The sequence below is a fragment of the Chiloscyllium punctatum genome, chromosome 50 (assembly GCF_047496795.1).
Source record: "Chiloscyllium punctatum isolate Juve2018m chromosome 50, sChiPun1.3, whole genome shotgun sequence".
NCBI lineage: Eukaryota > Metazoa > Chordata > Chondrichthyes > Orectolobiformes > Hemiscylliidae > Chiloscyllium > Chiloscyllium punctatum.
Genome location: NC_092788.1, coordinates 13,063,516 through 13,088,911, shown reverse-complemented (window position 1 = coordinate 13,088,911; position 25,396 = coordinate 13,063,516). Strand labels below are relative to the sequence as shown.

Genomic DNA, 25,396 nt, shown 5'->3' with positions numbered 1-25,396 from the left:
GACATTCCCCGGAACGTTCTGTCCCTGACATTCTATAACTAACATTTCCCGGAACGTTCTGTCCCTGACATTCTATAACTGACATTCCCCGGAAGGTTCTGTCCCTGACATTCTATAACTGACATCCCCCGGAACGTTCTGTCCCTGACATTCTATAACTGACATTTCCCGGAACGTTCTGCCCCCGACATTCTATAACTGACATTCCCCGGAACGTTCTGTCCCTGACATTCTATAACTGCCATTCCCCGGAACGTTCTGTCCCTGACATTCTATAACTGACATTCCCCGGAACGTTCTGTCCCGACGTTCTATAACTGACATTCCCCGGAACGTTCTGTCCCTGACATTCTATAACTAACATTTCCCGGAACGTTCTGTCCCTGACATTCTATAACTGACATTCCCCGGAACGTTCTGTCCCTGACATTCTATAACTGACATGCCCCGGAACGTTCTGTCCCTGACATTCTATAACTGACATTCCCCGGAACGTTCTGTCCCTGACATTCTATAACTGACATTCCCCGGAACGTTCTGTCCCTGACATTGTTTGCGAACGGCCGGACGTCAGTGAATTGAACAAACGATAAGATCCCGAGGGAAGAGATCCCGTTCCAGGGAGAAGGAGACACTGTTCCGAAGGCCCCTCAGGCAGTTAAAGGGGTGAATACATTTTCCCTGCGTTTACATTTCTCCCCGACACAGGATCGACCACAATTTAGACCAAAATACAGGAATTCCCAAACTCCGTTTGTCTTCAGGAAACTGGGAGAGAATCCTCCAGGACAGCAACGTTCCCACCCTCCGTATTAGGAACTGGGAAGGAGTGACCTGTGTCTGCTCTCGAGTGATCGAGTATGTGGGAATATTCTAGAAACCATCTGTCCTTATGGATGTGTCTCTGTGTGTTTGGGGAGGGAGGGTTTCTTGTGGTAGATGTCACATTTTTGTAAGTAATTCCGACCTTCCCATTTGTTATTCCAGCTCCAATTATTTTAATAAATCCCTGAATACAGGGACACATTTGAAAATCTCACTGGGTCCCCAATCAAACGGGTCCCTTTGCCTCCAGGCTGATGGATAATGGGTTTGTTTTCCTTCCTCACAGTTAACGTAGTGACCATCTACGTCCTGCTTTATAAAGATTGTGGATTGTCTCCATGTGTCAGACGTTACCTGGGGGCCATGGCAGCGGCGGATCTCCTGGTCATTATCCTTGACCTGATCCTGAGACACATTCCCATTGTTTATGAGGAACAGTTTTATTTCCTGAGGGACTCCGTCCCCGTGTGTAATATCCACGCCGTCCTGCTTTATGCAGCCACTGACTGCTCTGTCTGGTTCACCGTTACTTTCACCTTTGATCGGTTTGTGGCCATTTGTTGCCAGAAGCTGAAAAGTAAATATTGCAGAGAGAAAACGGCGGCTGTGGTTCTGGGAGCAGTGACTGTGCTGAGCTGTTTAAAGAACATTTCCTGGTATTTTATGCTCAAGGCTCGGTATTGGCTGATGAACGCCCCCTGGTTTTGTTATGTAACAGAGGCTGTTCAATCCTCCATTGTCTGGGTCACAATCGAGTTCCTCCACCACATTCTAACCCCGGGTGTCCCATTTCTCCTGATTCTGCTGCTCAATGTTCTCACCGTCAGACACATTTTAGTGACCAGCAGAGCCCGCAGGAGACTCCGCGCTCACACCAATGGGGACGCTCAGTCTGACACTGAAATGAGAAACCGAAAAAAATCCATCATTTTACTGTTTGTGATCTCGGCCAATTTCATCCTGTTATGGTCAACGTTAATGCTGTTTTCTATATGGAGACGGATGTGGTGGATTGGGTATCGGTCTGTGTATCTCCATTACTTTGTGCAGGAATTGGGCTTCATGCTGCAGCTCCTCAGTTGCTGCACAAACACCGCGATTTATGCCGTGACCCAGACTAAGTTCAGGCAGCAGCTGAAGAATGTGCTGAAATATCCCTTCACCCAAATCCATCCATCCATCAAATTCCCTCATTAATCAATCAATCCGGGATTTTCTCATTTCAGTTCAGTGTTTCAGCGATGGAGCAGCCTGTCGCTATGGTAACAGACTGAGGGGAGCGCTGGTTTGTCCATCCTTATCCCCCAGGGGGGTTACAGGGAAACATTTCAATGTTTCTCACAACTCAGGGGCCAGTGAGAAAAGGCACCATCCCACTGACTGTATCCATCACTTCCATTTGTAACCAATAAAAATGTTGATTAAATCGTGCCGAGCAGCAGAGTGACCGATGTTGTTGTGTGTCTTTGTGTTGGAGAAGCTGAGCTGGAGAGAGACAGACTCAGCCCCAAGTCCTGGTCCTCAGTGAAGGGGAGGGCACCGCGCCCTGAGCTCAGGAGCTGGGTTTAACTCCCTCTGTCCCCCCCCACACTGCAGCCTGGCCTCCCCATTTCCTCACCCCCACTTTTCCTCCTCAATTCTCTCCCTCTCTTTCTGCACACTCTCTCTTTCTCACCACCTCTCCCTTTCACTCTCCCTGGTCCCCTCTCAGACATCCCCCCCAACCCCGGTTTCTCCACCTGCCTCCACTATTCTTTCTGCCTCACTCTCCCCTCTCTCTCACACCCCCAACATGAATTTCTCCACCTGCCTCCATTCTTCTCTCTCCCCCTCACCCTCACTCTCTCTCTCTCCTGCCGTCTCTGTCTCCCTCCTGCAATTCCGTCTCTACCCCCATTTTCCCCGAACTCCTACATCCCGCATCTCTCTATCGTCTCACCCCCAACCCCCACACGCAGCCTCAACACCACCCCCAGTCTCTGGGTCAGAGTAAGAGGGAAGGACCTGGGAGATCGGACTATGTCAGATCTAGAGGAAGGGTGGGAGAGAGATTCAGTCAAAGAGAAACGATGGGAGGTGGGGAGAGAGAGAGAAACGGAATTCAGGGGATCGAGAGTAAGAGAAGTTGGAGAAAGAGTGATGGAACAGGGAGAGAGAGAGCAAGAGAGAAATAGGGTGAGAGGGGGAGAGAGAGAGAGAGAGAGACAGGGGAAGAGATAATAAAGAGGGGCGAGAGAGAGGGGCGAGAGAGTGAGGGTGAGAGAGAGGGGAAAAGGGTGGAAGAGAGGGGGAGAGAGGGGAGAGAGAGCAGGGGAGAGAGAGTGGCCAGAGAGAGTGGGTAGAGAGAGTGCGGAGAGAGAAAGTGGGGGAGAGAAGGGGGGAAGGAGAGAGAGGGGAGAGAGAAAGGGGAGAGAGCGCGGAGAGAGAGAGGGAAGAGAGAGCAGATAAAGGGAGAGGGAAATGAGCGAGAGGGGAGTGAGAGTGGGAGAGAGAGGAGGGAAGAAAGAGGAGGGGAGAGAGAGGGGGGACAGAGAGGAAGAAAGAGAGGAGGAAGGAGAGAGGAGGGGGAGAGTGGAGGGGACAGGAGGGCGTGAGAGAGGAGTGGGGGTAGAGAGAAGAGGGTAGAGAGAGGGGGTTAGAGAGAGGGTGAGGAGAGAATGGGGTAGAGAAAGGGGCATAGAGGGAGGGGCATAGAGAGAGGGGGTAGAGAGAAGGGAGAAGACGGGGGGAGAGAGTGAGATGGGCAGAGAGAGGGCTGGGGAGAGAGACAGGGGAGGGAGAGGATGGGGGAGAGAGAGAGGGTGGGAGAGAGAGAGGGGAGGCCGAGGGAGTGGAGGGTGAGAGAGGGGGCGGGAGAGAGAGGGGGAGGGAGAGTAAGATGGGAGGGAGAGTAAGAGGGGAGGGCGAGAGAGGGGATGGAGAGAGAGGGGAAGGACAGGGAGAGGGGAGGGAGAGTGAGAGGGGAGGGAGATTAAGGGGAGGGAGAGTGAGAGGGGATGGAGAGTGAGAGTGGAGGGCGAAAGAGGGGAGGGAGAGAGAGGGGAGTGGGTGAGAGGGGAGGAAGAGTGAGAGGGGAGAGAGAGTGAGAGGGGAGGGCAGGAGAGAGGAGAGGGAGAGAGAAAGGAGGGAGAGAGAGTGGAGGGGAAGGCGAGAGTGAGGGGAGGCGAAAGAGAGAGGGGACGGCGAGATAGAGGGGAGGGCAGGGGTGAGGGTGAGAGGGGGGAGGGCGAGAGAGGGGGAGGGAGAAAGAGAGCGGAGGGTGAGAGAGAGGGGAGGGAGAGTGAGAGGGGAGGGAGAGTAAGAGGGAAGGGAGAGTAAGGGAAGGAAGAGTGAGAGGGGAGGGAGAGGGAGACGGGAGGGTGAGAGAGGGGAGGGAGAGTGAGAGAAGAGCGAGAAAGAGAGGGGAGAGAGAGTGAGAGGAGAGGGAGGGTGAGGGGGAGGGAGAGTAAGAGGGGAGAGAGATTAAGAGGGGAGGGCGAGAGAGGGGATGGAGAGAGAGGGGAGTGGGAGAGAGTGGAGGGAGAGTGACAGGGTAGGGAGAGTGAGAGGGGATGGAGAAAGAGAGGGGAGTGTGAGTAAGAGGGAAGGGAGTGTGAGAGGGGAGAGAGAGTGAGAGGGGAGGGCGAGAGAGGGGGAGGGCGAGAGGGGGGAGGGGAGGGCGAGAGAGAGGGGAAGGACAGTGAGGGGGAGGGAGAGAGAGGGGAGGGAGAGTGAGAGGGGAAGGAGAGTGAGAGGGGAGGGAGAATGAGGGGAGGGTGAGAGAGGGGGAGGGCGAGAGGGGGGAGGGGAGGGCGAGAGAGAGGGGAAGGACAGTGAGGGGGAGGGAGAGAGAGGGGAGGGAGAGTGAGAGGGGAGGGAGAGTGAGAGGGGAGGGAGAATGAGAGGGGAGGGTGAGTAAGAGGGGAGGGAGAGTGAGAGGGGAGCGTGAGGGAGAGGCGATAGAGAGAGAGGGGGAGAGCGAGGGGGGAGGTCGGGGGAGGGCGAGAGAGGTGAGGAGAGGGCGAGAGAAAGGGGAAGGACAGTGAGGGGGAGGGTGAGTGAGGGGGAGGGAGAGTGAGAGGGGAGGGAGAGAGAGTGGAGGGAGAGTGAGAGGGGAGGGAGAGAGGGAGGGAGAGTGAGAGGAGAGGGTGAGAGACAGGAGGGAGGGAGGAGGGAGGTAGAGAGTGGAGAGCGAGAGTGAGAGGGGAGAGAGGGGGTGGGATGGAGACGGGAAGGAGAGGGGGGAGAGTGAGAGGAGGGTGAGAGAGGGGAGGGTGAGTGAGAGGGGAGAGCGAGAGAATGGAGGGGAGGGTGAGAGAGATTGGAGGGAGAGTGAGAGGGGATGGAGAGAGGTGAGGGCCAGAGAGGGGAGGGTGGTAGAGCAGATGGTGAGAGTGGGGAGGGCGAGAGAGGGGAGGGAGAGAGAGGGGAGGGAGAGAGACGGGAGGGAGAGAGAGGAGAGGGAGAGTGAGAGGGGAAGAAGAGTGAGAGGGGAGGGAGAGTGAGAGGGGAAGAAGAGTGAGAGGGGAGGGAGAGAGAGGGGAGGGAGAGTGAGAGGGGAAGAAGAGTGAGAGGGGAGGGAGAGTGAGAGGGGAAGAAGAGTGAGAGGGGAGGGAGAGTGAGAGGGGAGGGAGAGTGAGAGGGGAGGGCGAGAGAGATGCAAGGAGAGAGAGAGGGGAGGGAGAGAGAGGGGAGGGAGAGAGAGGGGAAGGAGAGAGAGGAGAGGGAGAGTGAGAGGGGAAGAAGAGTGAGAGGGGAGGGAGAGTGAGAGGGGAGGGCGAGAGAGATGCAAGGAGAGAGAGAGGGGAGGTCGACAGAGCGGAGGGAGAAAGAGAGGGATGAGAGAGTGACAGGAGAGGGAGAGTGAGGGGGAGGCAGAGTAAGAGGGGAGGGAGAGTGAGAGGGGAGGGAGAGGGGAGGGAGAGAGATGGGAAGGAGAGAGAGGAGAGGGAGAGTGAGAGGGGAGGCAGAGTAAGAGGGGAGGGAGAGTGAGAGGGGAGGGAGAGAGGGGAGGGATGGAGACGGGCGGGAGAGAGAGGGGAGGAGGAGTGAGGGGAGGGTGATCAATGAGAGGGTGAGAGAGATGGAGGGAGAGTGAGAGGGAAGGGAGAGAGAGGGGAGGGAGGGTGAGATGGGAGGGCAAGAGCGAGGAGAGAGAGAGTGAGAGGGGAGGGCAAGAGAGGGGAGGGAGAGTGAGAGGGGAAGGAGAGTGAGAAGGGAGGGTGAGAGAGGGGAGGGATAATGAGCGGGAGAGTGAGAGATGGGTGGGAGGGAGACGGGTGGGAGACAGAGGGGAGGGAAAGTGAGAGGGGAGGGAGAGAGGGTAGGGATGGAGACAGGAGTGAGAGAGAGGGGAGGAAGAGTGAGGGGAGGGTGAGAGATGAGAGGGTGAGAGAGAGGGAGGGAGAGTGAGAGGGGAAGGACAGTGAGAGGGGAGGGCCAGAGCGAGGGGAGGGAGAGAGAGAGGCGAAGGAGAGAGAGGAGAGGGAGAGTGAGAGGGGAAGGAGAGTGAGAGATGGAGGGAAAGAGAGAGGGGAGGGCGAGAGAGATGGAGGGAGAGAGAGAGGGGAGGGAGAGAGAGGGGAGGGAGAGAGGGGAGGAATGGAGACGGTAGGGAGGGAGAGAGAGGGGAGGGAGAGAGAGGGGAGGGTGATCAATGAGAGGGTGAGAGAGAGGGATGGAGAGTGAGAGGGAAGGGAGACAGAGGGGAGGGAGGGTGAGATGGGAGGGCAAGAGCGAGGGGAGAGAGAGTGTGAGGGGAGGGAGATTGAGAGGGGAAGGACAGTGAGAGGGAAGGGCCAGAGCGAGGGGAGGGAGAGAGAGAGGCGAAGGAGAGAGAGGGGAGGGAGAGTGAGAGGGGAAGGAGAGTGAGAGATGGAGGGAAAGAGAGAGGGGAGGGAGAGAGAGGGGAGGGAGAGAGGGGAGGGAGCTTGAGAGGGGAAGGACAGTGAGAGGGGAGGGCCAGAGCGAGGGGAGGGAGAGAGAGAGGCGAAGGAGAGAGAGGAGAGGGAGAGTGAGAGGGGAAGGAGAGTGAGAGATGGAGGGAAAGAGAGAGGGGAGGGCGAGAGAGATGGAGGGAGAGAGAGAGGGGAGGGAGAGAGAGGGGAGGGAGAGAGGGGAGGAATGGAGACGGTAGGGAGGGAGAGAGAGGGGAGGGAGAGAGAGGGGAGGGTGATCAATGAGAGGGTGAGAGAGAGGGATGGAGAGTGAGAGGGAAGGGAGACAGAGGGGAGGGAGGGTGAGATGGGAGGGCAAGAGCGAGGGGAGAGAGAGTGTGAGGGGAGGGAGATTGAGAGGGGAAGGACAGTGAGAGGGAAGGGCCAGAGCGAGGGGAGGGAGAGAGAGAGGCGAAGGGGAGAGAGGGGAGGGAGAGTGAGAGGGGAAGGAGAGTGAGAGATGGAGGGAAAGAGAGAGGGGAGGGAGAGAGAGGGGAGGGAGAGAGGGGAGGGAGCTTGAGAGGGGAAGGACAGTGAGCGGGGAGGGCCAGAGCGAGGGGAGGGAGAGAGAGAGGCGAAGGAGAGAGAGGAGAGGGAGAGTGAGAGGGGAAGGAGAGTGAGAGATGGAGGGAAAGAGAGAGGGGAGGGCGAGAGAGATGGAGGGAGAGAGAGAGGGGAGGGAGAGAGAGGGGAGGGAGAGAGGGGAGGAATGGAGACGGTAGGGAGGGAGAGAGAGGGGAGGGAGAGAGAGGGGAGGGTGATCAATGAGAGGGTGAGAGAGAGGGATGGAGAGTGAGAGGGAAGGGAGACAGAGGGGAGGGAGGGTGAGATGGGAGGGCAAGAGCGAGGGGAGAGAGAGTGTGAGGGGAGGGAGATTGAGAGGGGAAGGACAGTGAGAGGGAAGGGCCAGAGCGAGGGGAGGGAGAGAGAGAGGCGAAGGGGAGAGAGGGGAGGGAGAGTGAGAGGGGAAGGAGAGTGAGAGATGGAGGGAAAGAGAGAGGGGAGGGAGAGAGAGGGGAGGGAGAGAGGGGAGGGAGCTTGAGAGGGGAAGGACAGTGAGAGGGGAGGGCCAGAGCGAGGGGAGGGAGAGAGAGAGGCGAAGGAGAGAGAGGAGAGGGAGAGTGAGAGGGGAAGAAGAGTGAGAGGGGAGGGAGAGTGAGAGGGGAGGGCGAGAGAGATGCAAGGAGAGAGAGAGGGGAAGGAGAGAGAGAGGGGAGGTCGACAGAGCGGAGGGAGAAAGAGAGGGATGAGAGAGTGAGAGGAGAGGGAGAGTGAGGGGGAGGCAGAGTAAGAGGGGAGGGAGAGTGAGAGGGGAGGGAGAGTGAGAGGGGAGGGAGAGAGAGGGGAAGGAGAGAGAGGAGAGGGAGAGTGAGAGGGGAAGAAGAGTGAGAGGGGAGGGAGAGTGAGAGGGGAGGGCGAGAGAGATGCAAGGAGAGAGAGAGGGGAGGGAGAGAGAGAGGGGAGGTCGACAGAGCGGAGGGAGAAAGAGAGGGAGGAGAGAGTGAGAGGAGAGGGAGAGTGAGGGGGAGGCAGAGTAAGAGGGGAGGGAGAGTGAGAGGGGAGGGAGAGTGAGAGGGGAGGGAGAGAGGGGAGGGATGGAGACGGGCGGGAGAGAGAGGGGAGGAGGAGTGAGGGGAGGGTGATCAATGAGAGGGTGAGAGAGATGGAGGGAGAGTGAGAGGGAAGGGAGAGAGAGGGGAGGGAGGGTGAGATGGGAGGGCAAGAGCGAGGGGAGAGAGAGTGAGAGGGGAGGGCAAGAGAGGGGAGGGAGAGTGAGAGGGGAAGGAGAGTGAGAAGGGAGGGCGAGAGAGGGGAGGGATAATGAGCGGGAGAGTGAGAGATGGGTGGGAGGGAGACGGGTGGGAGACAGAGGGGAGGGAAAGTGAGAGGGGAGGGAGAGAGGGTAGGGATGGAGACAGGAGTGAGAGAGAGGGGAGGAAGAGTGAGGGGAGGGTGAGAGATGAGAGGGTGAGAGAGAGGGAGGGAGAGTGAGAGGGGAAGGACAGTGAGAGGGGAGGGCCAGAGCGAGGGGAGGGAGAGAGAGAGGCGAAGGAGAGAGAGGAGAGGGAGAGTGAGAGGGGAAGGAGAGTGAGAGATGGAGGGAAAGAGAGAGGGGAGGGCGAGAGAGATGGAGGGAGAGAGAGAGGGGAGGGAGAGAGAGGGGAGGGAGAGAGGGGAGGAATGGAGACGGTAGGGAGGGAGAGAGAGGGGAGGGAGAGAGAGGGGAGGGTGATCAATGAGAGGGTGAGAGAGAGGGATGGAGAGTGAGAGGGAAGGGAGACAGAGGGGAGGGAGGGTGAGATGGGAGGGCATGAGCGAGGGGAGAGAGAGTGTGAGGGGAGGGAGATTGAGAGGGGAAGGACAGTGAGAGGGAAGGGCCAGAGCGAGGGGAGGGAGAGAGAGAGGCGAAGGAGAGAGAGGGGAGGGAGAGTGAGAGGGGAAGGAGAGTGAGAGATGGAGGGAAAGAGAGAGGGGAGGGAGAGAAAGGGGAGGGAGAGAGGGGAGGGAGCTTGAGAGGGGAAGGACAGTGAGAGGGGAGGGCCAGAGCGAGGGGAGGGAGAGAGAGAGGCGAAGGAGAGAGAGGAGAGGGAGAGTGAGAGGGGAAGGAGAGTGAGAGGGGAGGGAGAGAGAGAGGGGAGGGAGAGAGAGAGGGGAGGGAGAGAGAGGGGAGGGAGAGAGGGGAGGGATGGAGACGGTAGGGAGGGAGAGAGAGGGGAGGAGGAGTGAGGGAAGGGTGAGAAATGAGAGGGTGAGAGAGAGGGATGGAGAGTGAGAGGGAAGGGAGAGAGAAGGGAGGGAGATTGAGATGGGAGGGCAAGGGCGAGGGGAGGGAGAGTGAGACGGGAAGGAGAGTGAGGAGGGAGGGTGAGAGAGAGGAGGGAGAGTGAGTGGGGGAGGGGAGGGCCAGAGCGAGGGGAGGGAGTGAGAGGGGAGGGTGAAAGAGGGGAGGGAGAGACAGTGGGGAGCGCGAGAGAGAGGGGACGGAGAGTGAGAGGGGAAGGAGAGTGAGAGGGGAGGAAGAGTGAGAGTGGAGGGCGAAAAGAGGGGAGGGCGAGAGTTGGGGGAGGGAGAGAGAGTGGGAAGCGCGAGAGAGAGGGGAGGGAGAGTGTGAGGGGAAGGAGAGTGAGAGGGGAGGAAGAGTGAGAGGGGAGGGCGAGAGAGAGGGGAGGGCGAGAGAGGGGAGGGAGAGTGAGAGGGTAAGAGAGAGGGTAGGGAGAGTGAGAGGGGAGGGAAAGTAAGAGGGGAGGGCGCGAGCAAGGGGAGAGCGAGAGAGGGGAGGGACACTGAGAGGGGAAGGAGAGTGAGAGGGGAGGGAGAGAGAGTAAGGGGAGGGAGAGTAAGGGGAAGGGAGAGTGAGAGGGGAGGGAGAGTGAGAGGGGAGGGCGAGAGCAAGGGGAGGGAGAGTAAGGGGGAGGGACAGTGAGAGGGGAAGGAGAGTGAGAGGGGAGGGAGAGTGAGTGGAGGGGAGGGCTAGAGAGGGAAGGGCAAGAGATGGGAGGGGGAGAGAAGGGAGGGCGAGTGAGAGAGAGGTGAGCGAGAGAGGGGGTTGAAAGAGAGGGGAGGGTGAGAGAGAGGGTAGGGAGAGTGAGAGGGGAGGGAGAGAGGGGAGGGATGGAGACGGGAGGGAGAGAGAGGGGAGGAAGAGTGAGGGGAGGGTGAGAGAGGGGAGGGCGAGAGAGAGGGGAGGGCAGGAGCGATGGGAGGGAGAGTGAGAGGGGAGGGAGAATGAGAGGGGAGGGCGAGTGACACGGGAGGGATAGTGAGAGGGGAGAGTGAGAGAAGGGAGGGAGGGAGACGGGAGGGAGAGAGAGAGGAGGTAGAGTGAGAGGGAAGGGAGAGTGAGAGGGGAGGGCCAGAGCGAGGGGAGGGTGAGAGAGGGGAGGGCGAGAAAGGGGAGGGCGAGAGAGAGAGAGGTGAGCGAGAGAGGCAGTTGAAAGAGAGGGGAGAGTGAGAGAGAGGGAGGGTGAGTGAGGGGGGAGGGCGAGTGACACGGGAGGGATAGTGAGAGGGGAGAATGAGAGAAGGGAGGGAGGGAGACGGGAGGGAGAGAGAGAGGAGGGAGAGTGAGAGGGGAGGGAGAGTGAGAGGGGAGGGAGAGTTAGAGGGGAGGGCCAGAGCGAGGGGAGGGTGAGAGAGAGGGGAGGGTGGGAGAGGGGAGGGCGAGAGATGGGAGGGTGAGAGAGAGGGAGGGAGAGAGAGGGGGAGGGGAAGAGAGGGGGATGGAGAGTGAGAAGGGAGGGCGAGAGAGGGGCGGGCGAGAGAGATGGGAGTGAATAGAGAGGGGAGGGCGAAAGAGGGCAGGGAGAGAGAGGGGAGGTAGAATGAGAGTGGAGGGAGAGTGACAGGGGAGGGAGAGAGATTGGAGGGCGAGAGAGAGGGGAAGGCGAGAGAGAGGGGAGGGCGAGAGAGAGAGGGGAGGGTGGGAGAGAGGGGAGGGTGAAAGAGAGAGGGGAGGGTGAGCGAGAGGGGAGGGTGAAAGAGAGAGGGGAGGGTGAGAGAGAGGGGAGGGTGAAAGAGAGAGGGGAGGGTGAGCGAGAGGGGAGGGTGAAAGAGAGAGGGGAGGGTGAGCGAGAGGGGAGGGTGAAAGAGAGAGGGGAGATTGAGAGTGCGGAGTGCGAGAGAGCGGAGTGTGAGAGCGTGGAGGATGAGAGAGGGGAGGGCGAGACAGAGGGGTGAACGAGAGAGGGGGTGAGAGAGAGGGGAGGGCGAGAGAGAGATGGGAGTGCGAGAGAGAGGGGAGGGCAAGAGAGAGCGACAGGGAGAGAGAGAGGGGAGGGCGAGAGAAGGCGACAGGGAGAGAGATGAGAGAGAAAAGGGTGCAAGAGCGTGATTGAGAGGGTATGAGAGATCGAATGAGGGAGAGAGTTTACGAGAGAGATGGGGGAGCAAGGGGGAAGACTGAGAGAGAGGGAGGGGGATAGAGAGAGGGAGAGAGGGGACAGATACGAGAGAGAGTGTCTGACAGAGAGAGAGAAAGAGAGACAGTGAGCGAGCAAGAGAGATGGTTGAGACAGAGAGAGAGAGAGAGAGAGAGAGAGAGAAGGGGCGGGATAGAGAGAGAGAGAGAGAGGACTGCAGAGAAAGAGAGGTGGGAGAGTGAGAGAGAGAGGTTGTGTGAGAGAGAGAGAGTGAGAGAAGGGAGAGCAAGATAGAGAGACGGGCCAAGTGAGAGGTAGAGAGTTGAGAGAGGGGCGAAAGAGAGAGAGGTCGCAAGAGACGGAGGGAAGGCCGAGAGAGACAAAGACAGACCGAGACAGAGGGGTGAGAGATGAAGAGAGGGTGCGAGAGCGATGAGGCAAGAGCGAACGGGGGAGAGAGGTGGCGAGAGAGAAAGAGAGAGGCAAGAGAGAGAAGCAAGAGAGAGGGGCGAGAGAGAGAGCGAAACTGATGGGAGAAAGACAAGAGCGAGACAGATTGAGAGAGGAGAGAGAGGCGGGTGATAGAGGGAGGGATAGAGAGAGAGAGGGAGAGAGTGACTGAGAGTGGGGTGAGACAAGGGTAAGAAAGAGTGAAAAAGAGAGAGAGAGAAAACGAGACAGAGAGGGAGAGAGGTGAGAGTGAGAGAGCAAGAGAAAGGACAAAGCAAGGGTGGGAGAGAGGGAGAGTGTATATGGAAGAGAGGGTGAGGGAGAGAGGGAGAGAATGAGTGAGAGAGAGCAAGAGAGGGACGACAGAGGGGCGAGAGAGGTGCGACAGAGAGAGAAAGGGGAGAGAGAGGAGTGAGAGAGAGAGTGAAAGAGGAGAGAGGGGGAGAGAGAGGGACAGAAACTGCGAGGGGGAATAGAGAGAGGGATAGAGAGAGAGCACAAGCGAGCGAGGGAGACCAAGCGAGTGAAAGAGAGACGGGGAGAGCGAGAGAGAGGAGGACAGAGAGAGAGAGATGGGGACAAGCGAGAGACAGAGTAATGAGAGAGAGGGGTGCAAGAGAGAGAGGAGCTGGGGGGGGGGAGGACTGAGAGAGAGAGAGAGAGAGACGGAGAGAGAGAGCAACAGACAGACAGAGAGAGAGAAGAGCAAGAGTGAGAGAGAAGAGTTGAAAGAGGGAGGGAGGGCAGAGAGAGGGAGACAGAGACACAGACAGACAGACAGAGCACAAGCAATAGAGAGAGAGCACGAATGAGAGAGAGCGAGCAAGAGAGAGAGTGAGATGAGACAGAGAGGGAGGCAAGAGAGAGGGAGAGAAGGAGGGAGAGAGAGACCGTGAGAGCGTAAGGGAGGGTGAGAGGGTGAGAAAGCGCGAGCGAGATGAAGAGAGCGAGAGGAAGAGTGAGAGAGAGAGAGGGGGCAAAGAGAGGGATAGAGATAGAGCGGGAGAGAGAGAGAGGAAGAACAAGAGAGAGAGGATGCGAGCGAGGGACAGAGGGATGAGAGAGAGAGAGGGCACAAGAGCGAGACAGAGGCAGTGAGAAAGGGAGGGAGAGCTGAGAGAGCTGAGAGAGCTGAGAGAGACAGAGAGACAGACGGTGTGAGAGAGATAGAGGGGGCGAGAGAGAGATAGAGGGATGAGAGAGAGGGAGAGAGGGGCAAAAGACACAGACAGAGGCAGCAAGAAAGGGAGGGAGAGCTGAGAGAGCAAGAGAGTCCGGGAGACAAAGAGACAAAGTGAGAGAGAAAGAGGGGCGGTGGGGGGGGGGGGGGCGGGAGGCAAGAGGGGGATGGAGAGGGGGAGGGAGCGGGAAGGGGGCAAGCGAGATGGCAGAGAGAGAGGGCAGAGAGAGTGGGGGAGAGAGAGGGGGAGAGAGAGGGGAGAGAGAGGGGAAAGAAAGAGGGGGAGAGAGGGTAGAGAGAGTGGGGGAGAGAGGGGGAGAGAGAGGGTGAGAGAGAGGGGAGAGAACGGGTGTAGAGTGGGAGTGAGATTTTGGGGAGAGGGTGGGAGAGACAAGGAAATAGAGGGGGGAGAGAGAGGGGAGGAGAAGGGGGAGAGAGAAGGGGAGAGAGGGGTGAAAGAGAGGGGGAGAGAGAGACGGGGAGAGGGAAGGGGAGAGAGAGGGGAGAGAAAGGGTGTAGAGAGGGAGTGAGAGTTTGGGGAGAGAGTGGGGGAGCGACAGGGAGAGAGTGGGAGAGAGAGAGGGGAGGAGAGAGATAGGCGTGAGAGAGCGAGGGTGAGAAAGAGAGAGAGTGAGTGAGAAAGAGAGCGTGGGTGAGAGAGAGGAGGGTGAGAGAGGGGTTGGGGGTGAGAGGGGTGTGAGAGAGAAGGGGTGAGAGACAGAGGGGGTGGGACAGAGAGAGAGAGAGAGACAGTGTGGTGAGAGAGTGACATGGGAGACAGAGAGGGTGAGAGAGAGAGAAAGAGAAGGTAAGAGAGAGAGAGGGGTGAGAAAGAGGGAGAGTGAGTGAAACAGAGAGAGTGTAAGTGAGACAGAAAGAGCGTGAGTGAGAAAGAGAGAGCTGGTGAGAGAGAGGAGTTTGAGAGAGAGGGGGGGTGGGAGTGAGACGGGGATGAGAGATAATGGGTGATGGAGAGAGTGAAAGTGGGAAGGGGGAATAGGGAGAGTGGAGTGAGAAGGAGAGTGTGTGAGAGAGAGTGGGGTGAGCGAGAGGGGTGAGCGAGAGGGGTGAGAGGGGGAGGAGTTAGAGAGAGAGCGCGGGGTAAGAGAGAAAGGGTGTGAGAGGCGATGAGAGAGAGGGGTGAGAGTGAGGGCGTGAGAGACTGAGGGTGTGAGAGAGTGAGGGGCTGAGAGAGTGAGGGGGTTTGAGAGAAGGGGTGGTGAAAGAGAGAGAGGCAGTGAGAGAGAGGGAGTGTGAGAGAGAGGGGTGTGAGAGTGAAGGGTGAGAGAGAGGTTGAGAGAGAGAGGGGGTGAGAGAGAGAGGTGGGTTGAGAGAGAGGGAGGGTGGGGGTGAGAGAGAGAGGGATGAGAGAGAGAGAAGGTTGAGAGAGAGGGGTGGGAGAGAGCGGTGAGAGAGAAGAAGGGGTGAGAGAGTGACAGGGTGGAAGAGAGGGGTGGTGGGAGAGAGGGAATGAGAGAGAGAGAGAGCTGGGTGAGAGGTCGGTGAGAGGGAGAGGTGGGAGTGAGTGACAGCGAGGAGGTGGGGGAGAGAGAGGGGGAGAGAGAGGGAGGGTGAGAGAGAGAGATGGATGTGAGAGAGAGCGAGGGGTTGAGAGAGAAGGGAAGAGACTGAGGGGGTGAGAGAGTGAGGGGATGAGATATTGAGGGGGGTTGAGAGAGCAGGTGGTGAGAGAGAGGGGTGTGAGAGAGAGAGGCTTGACAGAGAGGGGTTGAGAGAGAAAGAGAGGGGTGAGAGAGAGTGTGAGAGAGAGTGATGAGAGAGAGGGGGGTTGAGAGAGAAAGAGAGGGGTGAGAGAGAGAGGGGAAGGGAGAGAGAGGGATTGGTGAGGGGGTGAGAGAGTGAGGGGATGAGAGAGTGAGGGGGGTTGAGCGAGAGGGTGGAGGGTGAGAGAGAGGGGTGAGAGAGAGCGGGGTCGAGAGGGAGGGGTTGAGAGAGAGAGAAGGGGGTGAGAGAGAGTGAGGGGTTGAGAGAGTGGTGTGAGAGAGGGGGCCGAGAAAGGAGGGGAGAGAGGAGGGGAGAGAGCGGGAGAGGGGGCAGAGGGAGTGAGAGGGGGCAGGATTGGGGGCAGAGAGAGAGGGCGCAGAGAGGGGGGAGAGAGATGGGGAAGAGAGAGGGGGAGGGAAGGGTGAGAGAGGGGGGAGAGAGAGGGGTAGAGATGGGGAGAGAGATGGGGAGAAGAGGAGGAGAGAATGGAGGAGATGGGGAGAGGGAGAGAGAGGGGGAGAGAGGGGGTGAGAGAGAGTTGTTGAGAGAGAGGGTGTGAGAGAGAGGAAGTCAGAAAGAGCGGGTGAGAAACAGGGGTGTGAGAGAGAGAAGGGGTGTGAGAGAGAAGGGGTGTGAGACAGAGGGAGTGGGAGAGAGAGGGAGATGTCGGCTAAGAGAGAGAGAGTGGGGTGAGAGAGTGAGATGGGAGTGATAGAAAGAGGGTGTGAAAAACAGGGGGAGAGAGGGTGTAGAGACTGGGGTCAAGAGAGGGGGTAGAGAGAGGGGAGAGAGAGAAGGGAGAGAGTGTGGGAGAGAGAGGGGGTGAGAGAGAGGGGGTGAGAGAGAGTGGGTGAGAAAGAGAGAGAATGTGAAAAAGAGAGAGTGGGAGAGAGAGAGGTGTTGAGAGAGAAGGGTGGGTGAGGGGGTGAAAGAGAGAGAGTGAGAGAAAAAGAGAGAGAGTGAGAGAAAAAGAGAGAGAGTGTTGAGAAAGAGAGAGTGTGAGTGAGAAAGAGAGAGCAGGTGAGAGAGAGGGGGTGAGAGAGGGGTGTGGGGTGAGAGGGGGTGAGAGACAGAGGGGGTTGGACAGAGAGAGAGAAACTGTGGTGAGAGAGAGAGGGTGAGAGAGTGAGATGGGAGTTAGAGGGGATGTGAGATAGGGCTAAGAGAGAGAGGGAGTGAGAGACAGGGAGTGTGAGAGAGCGGGGTGAGAGAGCGAGGGGTGAGAGAGAGAGAGGGATGAGAGAGAGAGGATTGAGTGAGAGGGAGGTGGGAGAGACTGGGGTGTGAGAGAGAGAGGGGTGAGAGAGAGAGGGGTGAGAGGGTGAGAAGGTGGAAGGGAGGGGGTGTGAGATAGAAGGGGGTGTGAGAGAGAGAGGGGGTGAGAGACAGTGGGTGTGAGAGAGACGGGGATGTGAAAGAGAGTGAAGGAGATGGGGAGAGAGGGGGTGAGAGAGAGGGGGAGAGAGGGGTAGGGAGAGGGGGAGAGAGGGGGGTGAGAGAGAGTTGGTGAGAGAGATTTGTTGAGAGAGAGGGTTGTGAGAAAGGGGGTGAGAAACAGGGGTGTGGGAGAGAGAAGGGGTGTGAGAGATAAGGGGTGTGAGACAGAGGGGGTGGGAGAGAGAGAGAGATGACGGTTAAGTGAGAGAGAGAGTGGGGTGAGAGAGTGGGGGTGTGAGACACAGGGAGAGAGAGGGAGTAAAGAGTGGGGTGCAAGAGAGGGAGGGGAGGGAGAGAGTGGGAGAGAGAGGAGTTGAGAGAGAGGGGGTGAGAAAGAGGGGGTGAGAAAGAGAGAGTGAATGAAAAAGAGAGAGAGTGTAAGTGAGAAAGAGAGAGCGTGAATGAGAAAGAGAGAGTGGGTGAGAGAGAGGGGGTGAGAGAGGGGGGTGGGGTGAGCGGGGTATGAGAGAGAAGGCGTGTGAAACAGAGGGAGTGGGACTGAGAGAGAGAGAGACTGTGGTGAGAGAGAGAGGTGAGAGAGTGAGATGGGAGTGACGGGGGTGTGAGAGAGGGCTAAGAGAGAGAGGGAGTGAGAGAGATGGAGTGTGAGAGATCGAGGTGAAAGAGCGAGGAATGAGACAGAGGGGTTGAGAGAGGGGTTGAGAGAGGGGGGTGAGAGAGAGGGAGCGAGAAGGAGAGAGAAGGGAAGAGAAAGAGGCAGAGAGATGGTGGGAGAGAGGGAGGGGGTGAGAGAGCGAGGATGTGTAAGAGTGTGTGTGAGAGAGAGGGTGATGTGAAAGAGATTGGGGTGGGGGAGAGAGGGGTGATGGAGAGAGAAAGGAGAGAGAAAGAGGAGGTGAGAGAGAGATGGATGTGAGAGAGAGGGGGGTGAGAGAGAGAGGGGTGAGAGAGGGGGGTTGAGAGAGAGAAGGGGTGTGAGAGAGAGAAGGAAGGTGAGAGAGAGGGGAGTGAGAGAGACGGGGGTGAGAGAGAGAGGGGTGAGAGAGAGTTGACGAGAGAAAGGGTTTGAATTAGAGGGGGGAGAGAGGATGAGAGAGAGAGGGGTTGAGAAAGATGGGTTGAAACAGAGAGGAGGTGAGGGGGAGGACTAAGAGAGAGAGACGGAGATAGAGCGACAGACAGAGAGAGATATAGAGCAAGAGTGAGAGAGAAGAGGTGTGAGAGGTCGGGTGGACTGAGAGAGATGGAGGGAAAGAGACAGACAGAAAGAGCATGAGCAACAGAGAGAGAGAGCGAGCACGAGCGAGAGAGAGTGAGCGAGAGAGCGTGAGATAAGAGAGGGAGGAAGGCAAGAGGAAGGGAGAGAGGCAGGGAGAGAGAGAGAGCGTGAGAAGAGGGTGAGAGAGTGAGAGAGAGAGAGCACGAGGAAGAGAGCGAGTGGAAGAGTGAGAGAGAGAGGATGCGCGAGAGAGAGAGGGGGTGAGAGAGTGGTGCGAGAGAGGCAGGCGAGAGAGGAGGGGAGAGAGGGGGCGAGGGAGCGGGAGGGAGAGGGGCGGGATTGGGGCAGAGAGACGGCACAGAGAGGGGGGAGACAGATAGGGAAGAGAGAGGGGGAAAGGAGGGGGAGAGTGGGGGAGTGAGATGGGGAGGAGAGGGGGAGAGAGTGAAGGAGATGGGGGAGAGAGGGAGTATGAGAGAGCCGAAGAGCGAGAGGGTGAGAGAGGGGGGTGAGAAACAGGGGTGTGAGTGAGAGAAGGGGTGTAAGAGAGAATGCGTGAGAGACAGAGGGGGTGGGAGAGAGAGAGAGACGATGGCTGAGAGAGAGAGAGTGGGGTGAGAGAGTGAGAGTGGGGTGTGAGAGAGGGGGTGTGAGAGACAGGGGGAGAGAGGGGGTAAAGAGTGGTGGGCAAGAGAGAGGGTAGAGAGAGGGGAGGGAAAGAGTGGGAGAGAAAAAGGAGTTGAGAGAGCGGGGGTGAGAGAGAGAGGGGGTGAGAAAGAGAGAGCGGGTGAGAGGGGGTGAGAGAGGGGGGTGGGGTGAGAGGGGGGTGAGAGAGAAGGGGTGAGAGACAGAGGGGTTGGGACAGAGAGAGAGACTGTGGTGAGAGAGAGAGTGAGATGGGAGTGAGAGGGGGTGTAAGAGAGGGCTACGAGAGAGAGAGTAAGAGAGAGAGAGTGTAAGAGAGAGGGGTGAGAGACGGAGGGGTGATAGAGAGTGGTTGAGAGAGAAGGTTGAAAGAGAGAAGGGGTGAGAGAGAGAAGGAGGGTGAGAGAGAGGGGAGTGAGAGAGAGGGGGGTGAGAGAGAGAGACGGTGGAAGAGAGGGGGTGTGGGAGAGAGAGGGGGGGAGAGAGCTGGGTGAGAGGGTAGTGAGAGGGAGAGGTGGGAGTGAGTGACAGAGAAGGGGTGCGAGAGAGAGGGGTGATAGAGAGAGGGGATGAGAGAGGGAGCGAGAAGGAGAGAAAGGGGATGAGAAAGAGGCAGAGAGTTGGTGGGAGAGAGGGAGGGGCTGAGAGAGCGAGGGTGTGTGAGAGTATGTGTGAGAGTGTGTGTGAGAGAGGGGATGTGAAAGAGATTAGGGTGGGAGAGAGAGGGGTGACGGAGAGAGAGGGGAGAGACAGAGGGTGTGAGAGAGGGATGGATGTGAGAGAGAGAGACAGGGGTTGAGAGGGGGTGGTGAGAGAGAGAGGGGGTGTGAGAGAGAGAGGGGTTAGAGAGAGAGGGGAGAGAGAAGGGTTGAGAAAGATGGGCTGAAAGAGAGAGGAGGTGAGGGGGAGGACAGTGAGAGGGAGAGAGAGAGAGCGACAGACAGAGAGAGAGAGATAGAGCAAGACTGAGAGAGAAGAGGTGAGAGTGGTAGGTTGGACTGAGAGAGAGAGAGAGTGAGACAGACAGAGAGAGCATGAGCGACAGAGAGAGAGAGAGCACGAGCGAGAGTGAGCGCGAGTGAGACAGACCATGAGATGAGAGCGAGAGGGTGACAAGAGAGAGTGAAAGAGGCAGGGAGAGAGAGAGAGAGCGTGAGAAGAGGGTGAGAGAGTGAGAGAGACCGCAAGAGGAAGAGAGAGAGCGGAAGAGTGACAGAGAGAGGATGCGAGAGAGAGGGGTGTAAGAGAGAGGTGCGAGAGAGGGGGCTGAGAGAGGAGGGGAGAGAGGAGGGGAGACAGGGGGCGAGGGAGGGTGAGTGGGTGGGATTGGGGGCAGAGAGACAGCACAGAGAGGGAGGAGAGAGGGGGCAGAGAGGGGGAGAGAAAGGTGAGAGTGAACTGGAGAGAGAGGAGGAGAGAGACGAGGGAGAGAGGGGGGGAGAGAGAGAGGGGGGAGAGAGGGTTTGAGAGAGAGGTGTTGAGGGAGAGGGGGTGAGAGAGAGGAAGTGAGGGAGAGGGGTGAGGAAGAGAGGTGTGAGAGAGAGAGAGAAGGGGTGTGAGACAGAGGGGGTGGGAGAGAGAGAGACGTGGGGTGAGAAAGAGAGTGAGTTGAGAGAGTGAGAGTGGGGTGAGAGAGTGAGATGGGAGTCAGAGAGGGGGGTTTGAGAGACAGGGAAGAGAGGGGGTAGAGATTGGGGACAAGAGAGGGGGTAGAGAGAGGGGAGAGAGAGAGGGCAGGAGAGAGGGGAGAGAGAAGTGAGAGAGGGGAGAGAGAGAGGGGGTTTGAGAGAGAGGGGGTGAGAGAGAGGGCGTGAGAAAGAGAGAGAGTGAGTGAAAAAGAGAGAGAGTGTAAGTGATATATAGCGAGCATGAGTGAGAAAGAGAGCGGGTGAGAGAGAGGGGGTGAGACAGAGGGGGGGATGAGAGGGGGTTGAGAGAGGAGGGGTGCGAGACAAGGGGGGGACAAAGAGAGAGAGACTGTGGTGAGAGAGAGGGGATGTGAGAGAAGGCTAAGAGAGAGAGAGAGGGAGTGAGAGAGGGGTTGAGAGAGTGGGGTGAGAGAGCGAGGGGGATTGAGAGAGAGGGTTGGTGGTGGGAGCGAGAGGGGTGAGGGAGAGAAAGGGTTTAGAGAGAGGGAGGTGGGAGAGAGAGGGGGTGAGAGAGAGAGCTGGCTGAGAGGGCAGTGTGATGGAGAGGTGGGAGTGAGTGACAGAGAGGGGGTGGGAGAGAGAGAGGGGTGAGTGAGGGAGGGGGTAAGAGAGAGGGAGCGAGAGAGTGGGTGATGTGAAAGAGATTGGGGTGGGAGAGAGAGGGGTGATGGAGAGAGAGGGGAGAGAGAGGCGGGTGAGAGAGAGATGGACGTGAGAGAGAGAGGGATTGAGAGAGAGGGGGTGAGAGACTGAGGGGGAGACAGACTGAGGGGATGAGAGATTGAGGGGTGTTGAGAGAGGGGGTGGTGAGGAGAGTGAGAGAGAGAGGGAGTGGGAGAAAGAGGGGTGAAAGAGAGGGGTTGATAGAGAAAGAGAGGGGTGAGAGAGAGACGGGTGAGAGAGAGGGTGTGAGAGAGAGTGGTGAGAGAGAGGGGTTGAGAGAGAAAGAGAGGGGTGAGAGAGAGAGGGAAAGAGAGAGCGGGGTGAGCCATGGGGGTGAGGGGGGAGGAGTTAGAGAGAGAGCGCGGGTTAAGAGAGAAAGAGTGTGAGAGAGAGAGGAGTGGTGAAAGACGGTGAGAGAGTGAGGGTTTGAGAGCAAGAAGGGGGTCAGAGAGAGAGAAGGGGGTGAGAAGGAGGGTTAAGTGAGAGGGGTGAGAGAGAACGGTTGAGAGAGAGAGGGGTTGAGAGAGAGACGGGGGAAAGAGGAGGTGTGTGTGAGAGAGAGAAGGTTTGAGAGAGGGGGAGAGAGAGGGGTTGAGAAAGATGAGTTGAGAGAGAGGAGGTGAGGGGGAGGACTGAGAGAGAGAAAGACGGAGAGAGAGAGTGACAGACAGAGAGAGAGATAGAGCAAGAGTGAGAGAGAAGAGGTGAGAGAGGTAGTGTGGACTGAGAGAGAGAGAGAGAGAGAGAGTGAGACAGACAGAGAGAGCATGAGCGACAGAGAGAGAGAGAGCACGAGGGACAGAGAGCGAGCGAGAGAGACCGTGGGATAAGAGAGAGGGAGGCAAGAGAGAGGGAGAGAGGCAGGGAGAGAGAGAGCGTGAGAAGAGGGTGAGAGAGTGAGAGAGAAAGAGCAAGAGGAAGAGAGCGAGCGGAAGAGTGAGAGAGAGAGAGGACGCGAGAGAGAGTGAGAGAGGGGGGTGAGAGAGTGGTGCAAGAGAGGGGGCGAGAGAGGAGGGGAGAGCGGAGCGGAGAGAGGGGGCGAGGGAGGGGGAAAAGGGCAGGATTGGGGGCAGAGAGATGGTGCAGAGAGAGGGGGCAGAAGGGTGAGAGAGAAGGGGAGAGAGAGGGGGTAGAGAGAGGAGGGAGAGAGAGGGGGAGAGCGGGGAGAGAGAGGGGTAGAGAGAGGAGGGAGAGAGAGGGGATGAGAGAGAGGTGTTGAGAGAGAGGGGGTGAGATAGATGAAGTGCGAGAGAGGCGGTGAGAAAGCGGGATGTGAGAGAGAGAAGGGGTTTGAAACAGAGGGGCAGGGGGAGAGAGAGAGAGGGGTGAGAGTGACAGTGGGGTGAGAGAGTGAGATGGGAGTAGAGAGAGGGGGTGTGAGAGACAGGGGAGAGAGGGGGTAGAGAGTGGGGGCAAGAGAGGGGGTAGAGAGAGGGGAGAGAGAGGGGGGGAGAGAGAGAGGTGTTGAGAGAGAGGGGGTGAGAGAGAGGGGGTGAGATAGAGGAAGTGCGAGAGAGGCGGTAAGAAAGCGGGGTGTGTGAGAGAGAAGGGGTTTGAGACAGAGGGGAAGGGGGAGAGAGAGAGAGAGGGGTGAGAGTGACAGTGGGGTGAGAGAGTGAGATGGGAGTGAGCGAGAGGGGGTGTGAGAGACAGGGAAGAGAGGGGGTAGAGAGTGGGGGCAAGAGAGGGGGTAGAGAGAGGGGAGAGAGAGAGGGGGAGAGAGAGAGTGGTTTTGAGAGAAAGGGGGTGAGAGAGAGAGGGAGTGAGAAAGACAGAGAGTGAATACAGAGAGAGAGTGTAAGTGAGAAAGAGAGAGTGAGTGAGAAAGAGAGAATGGGTGAGAGGGGGGAGAGACAGGGTGTGATTGAGAGAAAGAAAGTGGGGTGGGGGGTAAGAGAGAGTGGAGTGAGAAGGAGATGGTGTGAGAGAGAGAATAGGCGAGAGAGAGAGAGGGGGTGAGCGAGAGGGGTGGGGGGAGGGGTTAGAGAGAGAGAGAGTGAGGGGTAAGAGAGAACGTGTGTGAGAGAGGGTGAGGGGGTGAGAGAGAGAGGGATTGAGAGAGAGGGGTTGAGAGAGAGGGGTGAGAGAGAGAGGGTTGAGAGACAGAGGGGGTGTGTGTGAGGGTGTGAGAGAGTGAGCGGATGAGAGAGTGAGGGTGGTTGAGAGAGATGGTGGTGAGAGAGAGGGAATGAGAGAGAGGGAGTGAGAGAGAGGGAGTGAGAGAGAGGGGTGAGAGACAGAGGGGGTGAGAGATAGTGGGGTTGAGAGAGAGACAATGGGATGAGAGGGAGGGGTCTGGGGGTGAGAGAGAGGGGTGAGTGAGAGGGTTGAGAGAGAGAGAGCGTGGAAGAGAGAGGGGGTAGGAGAGAGAGGGGGTGAGAGAGAGAGCTGGGTGAGAGGGGGTGAGACAGAGGGGGGTGAGAGAGAGAGGGGGAGTGCGAGTGAGAAGGGTGTGAGAGAGAAAGAGGTTGAGAGAGAAAGAGGGGTCTGAGAGAGAGAGAGGGGTGAGAGAGAGGGGAGTGAGGGACAGAGAGGGGTGGGAGAGAGTGAGGGGGATGAGAGAGCGAGGGCGTGTGAGAGTGCGTTTGAGAGAGGGGGATGCGAAAGAGATTGGGGTGGGAGAGAGAGGGGTTGACAGAGAGAGAGAGGGGGAGAGAGAGAGGGGTGAGAGACAGAGAGAGTGCGAGAAAGAGGGGTGATAGAGAGAGGGGTTGAGAGAGAAAGAGGGGGGTGAAAGAGGGGGAAGAGAAAGAGGGGGAGAGAGAGAGAGGAAGAGAGCAAGACGAAAAGTGAGAGAGGATGCGAGAGATTGAGGGGGGCAAGCGAGGGGAGCGAGGGGGGTGAGGGAGGGGGAGGGAGAGGGGGTGGGAGTGGGGGCAGTGAGAAGGGGAGAGGGAGGGGTGAGAGAGGGGGAGAGAGGGGAGAGAGGGGGGAAGGGGGAGAGAGATGGCAAGAGAGAAGAGAGAGTGGGGAGAGAAGGGGAGAGAGAGAAGGGGCAGAGGGGGAGAGAGAGGGGGAAGGGGGAGAGAGAGGGGAAGAGAGGGGGGAGAGATGAGAGAGATGGGGAGAGGGGGGAGTGATGGGGAGAGAGTGGAGGAGAGGTCGTGACAGAGATGTGTTGAGACAGAGGGGGCGAGAGAGAGGGAGTGAGAGAGTGGAAGTGAGAGAGAGGGTGTGTGAGAGAGGTGGGGTGAGAGAGGGGGTGAGAGAGAGGGGCTGAGAGAGAGCGTTTGTGATAGAGGGGGTGGGAGGGATGGGAGAGAGAGGGTTTGGGAGAGAGAGCTGAGTGAGAGGGGGTGAGAGAGAGAGGTGAGAGGGGGAGTGGGGAGAGAGAGTGAGGAGAGAGGGGGGAGGGGTAAGTGGAGGGTGACAGAGAGAGGGGGTCTGAGAGAGATCATGTTGTTAGAGAGTGGGGGAGTGAGAGAGAAGGGGAGTGAGACAGAGGGGGTTGGAGAGAGACAGAGATGGGTGAGAGAGAGGGGTAAGAGAGAGGGGGGTGTGAGAGAGAGTGCGAGTGAGAGGGTAAGAGAGAGGAGGTTTGAGAGAGAGAGGGAGAGAGAGAGCGAGTGAGGGGGTGAGAGACAGAGGGGTGGGAAAGAGAGGGGGAATGGAAGAGAGTGGGGGGTGGGAGAGAGAGGTGGGTGGGAGAGAGAGTGGGGGGGTGAGAGAAAGGGGAGAGATAGAGAAGGGATTGAGAGAGAAAGGGGGACAACAAGAGAAAGAGGGATGAGAGAGATGGGACGCGAGAGAGAGAGCAAAAGTAGTGAGAGAGGTGGTGAGATAGACAGTGAATGACGGGTTGAGAGAGAGAGAGAGAACGAGTGAACGGATGAAAGAGTTAGAGGGGTGTGAGGGAGATGGGGTGAGAGAGTGGGCGGTAGAGAGAGAGACAGAACGAGAGCAAGGAGGAGGGAGGAAGAAAGGGGTCAAAAGAGAGAGAGAGAAATGGGGCAAACGAGAGAAAAAGGGAGCGAGAGAGGGAGTATACAGAGAGAGAGAGAGAGCGGGGTGTGAGACAGAGTGCGAGAGGGAAAGGGAATGAGAGAGAGAAAAAGGGAGCGAGAGACAGAAGGCAATAGAGCGAGAGAGAGGGCGGGATAAGAGAGAGGGCAGGGGAGAGAGGGGTGAGAGAGAGAGAGGGGAGAGAGAGAGAGACAGAGAGGTGGATAAGAGAGAGAGGGTGTGAGCTGGGGAGAGAGGGTGAAGGGGTGTGTGAGAGAGAGAGAGGGGGGTGAGGGAGAGGGTGTAACGGGCAGAGAGGGTGAGCGGTGACAGAGAGAAAGGGGTGAGAGAGAGAGGGTGAGAGACAGCGAGGGGGAGAGATATAACAAGGTGAGAAAGAAAGGGGGTGTGTGAGAGAGAGGGCTGAGAGAGAGAGAGGGGCTTAGAGAGAGAGAGCGTGAGAGAGAGAGGAGGTGAGAGACAGGGGGTGAGAGAGATAGTGAGTGGGGAGAGAGAGGGAGTGAGTGGTGAGAGAGATGGAGTGAGAAAGAGAGGGGGTGAGAGAGGGGTGAGAGAGGAGGAGAGGTGGTGCAGAGAGAGGGGTGTGAAGAGGTGAGAGAGTTAGAAGGGCGTGAGAGAGGGTGTAATAGAGAGGGGGAGAGAGAGTGGGATGAGAGAGAGTGAGGGGGTGAGAGAGAGCGAGGGGGAGAGATATAACAAGGTGAGAAAGAAAGGGGGAGTGTGAGAGAGAGGGGCTGAGAAAGAGGGGCATAGAGAGAGAGAGGGGGTGAGAGAGAGGGGGTGAGATAGGGAGAGTGAGAGAGAGGAGGGATGAGAGTGGGAGGGGAGAAAGAGGGACGGGACGAGAGAGGGAGGGTGAGAGAGAGAGGGGTGTGAGAGGGGAGGGAGGGGGAGAGACGGGGAGC

General features: G+C 58.1%; 1 long non-coding RNA gene across 1 annotated transcript in view; it reads right to left on the bottom strand.

The window, feature by feature from the left end:
* Positions 1 to 1,065: 1,065 nt before the first annotated feature.
* The window catches only part of LOC140470057 (uncharacterized), a 60,135-nt gene continuing 35,804 nt past the window's right edge, over positions 1,066 to 25,396 (bottom strand). The window contains exon 3 of the long non-coding RNA XR_011956324.1: positions 1,066 to 1,395. This is a non-coding gene — a long non-coding RNA (uncharacterized lncRNA). The remainder of the gene's footprint in view (positions 1,396 to 25,396) is intronic.